The sequence below is a fragment of the Nycticebus coucang genome, chromosome 23 (genome assembly GCF_027406575.1).
Source record: "Nycticebus coucang isolate mNycCou1 chromosome 23, mNycCou1.pri, whole genome shotgun sequence".
Lineage (NCBI taxonomy): Eukaryota > Metazoa > Chordata > Mammalia > Primates > Lorisidae > Nycticebus > Nycticebus coucang.
The window spans coordinates 22,234,535-22,240,534 of record NC_069802.1 but is presented as its reverse complement, the minus strand read 5'-3'; the positions used below and the strand labels follow the sequence as shown (position 1 = coordinate 22,240,534).

At 35.2% G+C, this 6,000-nt stretch overlaps 1 pseudogene; it reads left to right on the top strand.

Annotated features, from left to right (window-relative positions):
• The first annotated feature begins 212 nt into the window (after positions 1-212).
• LOC128575879 (60S ribosomal protein L28-like) overlaps positions 213-6,000 on the top strand; it is an 88,496-nt pseudogene continuing 82,708 nt past the window's right edge.

Sequence of the window (6,000 nt, the reverse complement as noted above, 5' to 3'; positions counted from 1 at the left end):
CTTGAATTTTCTAAACTCATTTTGTGACCTAATACATGATCTATCCTAGAGAATGTTCAATGTGCCCTTGAGAAGAATGTGTTTTCTTCTGTTGTTGAGTGAAAAGTTCTATATATGTCTGTTAAGTCTATTTGGTTTATGGCCTTGTTCAGTTCTGCTGTTTCCTTATTGATTTTCTGTCTGGATGATCTATCCGTTTTCAGGAGTGGGCGATGGAGGATATCCGCATGCAGAAGAGTGAAATTGAAAGCTTATCTCACACGACATCCAAAATTCCACTAAAATCAGATCGAAGACTTAAAGTATGATCCGAAACCATAAAGCTACTAAAAGAAAACATAGGGGAAACCATTTGACTGTAGTAGTCCAGGCAATGATTTTTTTTGATACGATACCAAACAAGCACCTAAAGCAAAAATAGACAAATGGGATTTCATCAACCCAAAATGGTTTTGGACAACTGCAACCAAAGTAATCAAAAGCATAAAAAGACAACCCATGCAATTTAGAAAATATTTGCAGAGCATATATCTGGTAAGGGGATAATATCCAAAACATGTAAGGAACTCAGTTACTTGACAGCAAAACATTCCCACAAATAATTTGATTAAAAAATGAAAAGAAACTCAATAGACATTTCTCCAAGGCAAATGGCCAACAGATATGAAAAGGTATTCACCTTCCCTAATTATCATTTAAACTCAGAGAGCAACCACAATGAGATGTCACCTCATAACTATTAGAATGAACAGTTATTGACCAAACACAAAAGATAGTAAGTATTGGTGAGGACGTCCAGAGGAGGAAACCCTTGTATAATGTTAGTGGAAATGTTAATTGGTACAAACACTATGGAAAACAGCATAGAGGTTCTTGGAAAAATTAAAAATGAGAGTACTTTACCATCCAGAAATCTCACTTCTGCAACTATATCCAAAGAAAACGAAGTCAATATGTCAAAGAGATTTGTGCAGCATCTTGTTCACTGCAACATGGTTTAGAAACAACAGAAGTGTTCATCAGTGATTGACTAGGGGAAAGACATGTAAAAATACGACATACATGTGCATAGACAGATGTCTGTGTATTGTATGCAGGAATATAATATATATACATGTGCTACGTATTGCTTGCATGTGTCTATGTGTGTGTATATATATTTATATATGTAAAATGTGACCTTTAAAAAGAAGAAAATACAACCATTTGGGACAAAAAGGGATGAAACTGGTGGACATCATGCTAAGGGAAATAAGCCAAATTAGAGGTATTCAAATACTACGTATATGTAGAATCTAAAAATTCATATTCAAAAAAAACAACAGTAGAATGGTGATTGCCGTTTTGCTGTAGGGGTAGAAGAAACAAAAATTGGGTACGACATTTCAGTTACATGAAATTAATAAGCTCTGGAGAGCTAATATACAGGATATTCACTATATTAGGTAATATTGTATTTTATACTTAAAATTTACTAAGAGGGTTGAGCTTTTGTGTGTCTCACCAAACATACAAGATTGAATCTATGTGCAATGAATATGTGAATGAACTTGATTGTCGTGATTGTTTCACAATTTATACACATATGAGAATATAATGTTTCATATTTTAAATATACCATATATATGCATATATTTATTTTTTTCGTCAATCATACCTCAATAAAGTTGTTAAAAGAAAGAAGCAGTGTATTCTTTTGTAAGTTTTACTTTTGACAGTTCGGTTAGAAAGAAGAAAATTTTTCTACTTAGAAGAAAACATATATGACAACCTTGAAAAGAAAATGCAAGTTAATTTCATACTACTAAATATGGAGAGAGGGGTTGTAAGAATAGAAAGGGGCTACAGGGAGGTAGGAGAAAACCTGGCCTCCTAGGTAAGGAAGTTATACAAGGCCTTGCAGCAAATGGAGAGTGTAGGCCGCGACTCAGATGAACAAGTGTGTCTTGTTCTCTACAAAATTCAGTTTCTAGCTTGTAATGGTCACAGTTACAGACAGTGCACACAGAAAATGCCACAACCATCACAAGACTAACAGTCACCACCGTACAACTGTCAGGAAATTAACAGGTAAAAATTATTGTTAAAAAGACAAAGAAAGTGGGCCCACATGGCATCTGAGGTCATCTGTGTCCAGTGGAGAAGACATGAATAGCTAAGGGCCTCAGGGACCGATGAAAAGCTTCATAGATAATTACAGGAGAATCAGAGACGAGATACTGACACTGGTGTATGGTCTTTGAGGTTCGGTCTCCTCTCACTCGCAAGGGGGACCCTTTCTACTCCCTGGAAAAGTCTTTATTTTAACTAAAACTGCATTTCTCTGCTGCACTGGAGAGTCCAGTCTACTTTTTTTCCCTTCTCTCTTTACTTTGCTTTCACTTCAACTCAACCAAACTTGCTAGCTCTGCTGAGTGAGCATACCAGATCTGCTGGACAGCTCAAGGGTCTAAAAGACTCAGGAAATAAATTAAGACTTGAAATATACATTACAGGTCAATTTCAGAGTACTTTTGGATAAGGCCAATTTTCATTAATAACCATGTCAGTTGCTTTCTTCTAATCTTCATTTACAATTAAAATAAATGTAGGCGATGTCTCAAAAACATAGGTAAAGATAATTGTACTGGTTGAGGCAAGAGTCTGAGTCTATTCATGTCCCTTCATTTCTGCATATCACATCCTGTGAGGCTCTTCACTGCATCACATGTGGCTGGACAGACAGGCATTCAGAACCACATATGGCTGTACAGACAGCCATTCAGAAGCATATCAAATATGTTTGATATTATAATATCATCAGCTCTTGATATAATGATCTGGTATGAACTAGTTTGCTTTACAGAGACACAAACTATAAAATAGTGTGGAGGCCACCAAGGGATTCTGGGTACAGTCGGTCTATGAGCAGCAACTTTGTGTTTTGGGACATTTCAGCAAAAATGCAAACAGGTAAAGAATAAAACAGCAAAGTGTCTTCATGCAAGATCAGAGATGATCCTCACTTGACAGTGTAGAGAAAGTGCTTTTGAATATCTGCCTTTATAGCTAAGGCAAAGAAGAATCTATATATGGTTTTCAGAAATTTATAATAATTTCGTTCTCAGCCTTTCACGTGAAGTGTTTACTTGAGATCGTATTTTCAAACCCTTGAGCTAAGGCTCTTCATAACCTAAGCGTGTACCTGTAATTTACATTGCGGCCTTATTCAATTGGAAATGGATGAAATAGTTTTCCAGCAGATCTAATGTAACTGGCTGATGCATTAGGCAATAGCTTTATAATCCCAATAAATATCTCTGCAACATCATTATTTTTTGTGCTCCCAGAATCAGAATTGGTAATTTCATCAGTAATTCTGGGTGAAAAATAAATGCAGCCACACACAAATATAGCCTAAAATATGGATATGTTCAATTCAAATGCATAAATAGATGAGGCAATAAATATAAGTCTTAAAAAAATTGTGAGGGTAGTTTGGGCAGAGGAGATATGTGAAGAAAAGTAGGCGAAGAAAACGTTGAAGCCGTTTAGTTATAGAAACAAAAGTAGGAGAAACATTTTCCACAGCAGCTGCAGGTGGGAAAGCAATTGCAGGATTTTTACGAAGTATTATTATAACGAAGTGGGAAATGGGACTTGTGAATGAAGCTAGAAATGGCTTTGAGTTTGCAATATTCACAAAAGGACAGATAAAATGTGAACATTTTCAACACATACAACAGAGTCACACTTAGATAAGAGGAAGGAGTCCTTTATACCAGCTTTGTAGAAAAAAAACTATGTGTATAACGTACAATGTACCACTAATATATTTTACATAGTGTATGTTTATCTGTATACTTAGTTAATTTGTGTTAATTTGTTGTTATTTAACTGCACAAAACTTTTTGTAGCTGGGAGACACTATTCAAGAATATGTTTGATATTATAATATCATCAGTTCTTGATATAACAATTTGGTATGAATTAATTTTTACAGAAACACAAATTATAAATAGTATGTATGTGTATATATACACACATAATATAATATATTAAAATTAAAATATATACATTAACATTGTAATACTCACAATATACTGATAAGGTTGGTTACAGTGTATATTTTATCTTCTATCTTGTAATTGCAGAAGTCAAATATGGCTTGAGCATTACAATTCTAATACAGTTTTTTCTTTTATTAAAATGAGTATACATTTTTTAGCACCCTTTATATATGCATAAAATAGCATATTCCTTTTTCCTTATTTTCATGGTTATATATGGCGAACATTGTACAGACACTTTTTAATCACAATTAAATTTGATTGATAAGTGTGCATCTTACATTTTAGGTTTCTTTATGATTTTTAGGGCCAGTTTCTATTTTTCTAAGTATTAATAAATGAAACCTTGAGTATTTAGCATCTGTTAGGCTCAAGTTTTTCTTTCTTTTTTTTTAATTTTGTTTTATGTATTTTTTTGTGACAGAGTCTTACTCTTGAGTGCTGTGGCATCATCATAGCCCAGATCAACCTCAAACTTTTAGGCTCAAGAGATCCTTGCGCCTCAGCCTTCTGAATAGCTGGGACTACAGGCACCTGCCACAATGTCCAGCTAGTATTTATATTTTTGGTAGAGATAGAGTCCTGCTCTTGCTCAGTCCTTGAAATCCTGAGCTCAAGCAATCCTCCTGTTTTGGTTGGTTCAAGTTTTTTAATGCTAAAATGGGCTAAGGGAAAGAAGAGTAACACCTTTAAATAACAGTAGCAAATTTATGTTTTAGGCAATTTTAATTTATCTCTTTCCTTTGTTAATACCCAACTCAATTCCATGAGGTCAGTGAATGGCTTATTTTATAGTATAGACACCTAGACAACAGAGGGGAAGATTCCCTAATCTTATGTTTCAGATTGGAGTGGGAGTCTCAGTCTCAGTCACGGAAAATACAGTGATCTTGCTAAACAAATGTTCCTAAGTTCTAATTTAATCCTGAGATGGATATTTATTTTCTTCTTTTGTTTTAGTTCCTTTCTACAGAGAACAGTCTGACTCACATGGAAATTAGATAGCAAATATACATCTCATTAAAAAAACCTTTAAACAATATAGTGAAGAGTAATTCAAAAACGTTTTGTCTTGTTTTTTTCCTGCCACTATTATGTATTTATTATCTCTCTTCTTTTTCTCCTTCATGACCTTTCAGAAAGGAAAGGTAAAAACATTGTTTCTAAACCCTGAGGCTCCTATAGCCATCAATAAGAGGAGAGGTAAATGGTTTCTTTTCCAGTAACTCATTTTGCAATCTCAAGATGCGTTATCCTAGACATTACTTTGAGACTTCTGGGCTTCAAAGTTGGACACCTGTCAAAGTAATTAAGCTGGTTTTCCAGTAGAGCATTAAGCAAAGCTTCATAATTTGAAAGGAGGAAAGAAGGGATCAGCTCTGGAGGAGGATTTCCACAGACTGGAAGGAGTGGGCAGTACATAGATTGAGTTTGTTATCTAAAAGATTGTGATATCTACAAAGGAGCAAAGGGAAACATTAATCTTCAGGAAAGGCTATCTGTGGATGGGGAAACTTTGGGGACATCATTAGGACATGCTCAGGGAAAGCAGGGAGAAGCTGCCTGTTTTGCTTTGCAGAATTTGAATAGCATGCATATTCAGCAGGTGGTGGGGAGGTTGCGAATATTTACAAGGGAGCAAATATGTGCATGGAGCAAATATACAAGTAAGACACATCCCGTGTTCATTTTGAGGTGGACTTTTAACAGTACAGTGACATTGAATTCAGTTCTTTATATCAAGAGGTATTTTGTAAGACCAAAGAAAAGCCTGTGGCCAAAACTGATCTTTGAATCTATGCTATTTTATGAGGAAAAAGTTACTGGAATCAGCCTCTTGTCCAATCAAAGCTGTAGTGGTAGCTTGCGGGAAAAGGTGAGGTGTCCGTAAGTGTCTGGTGGTAGAGGAGTTGCAATTAATTCAACACTGTTTATCTCTGGGTCAGTGCTG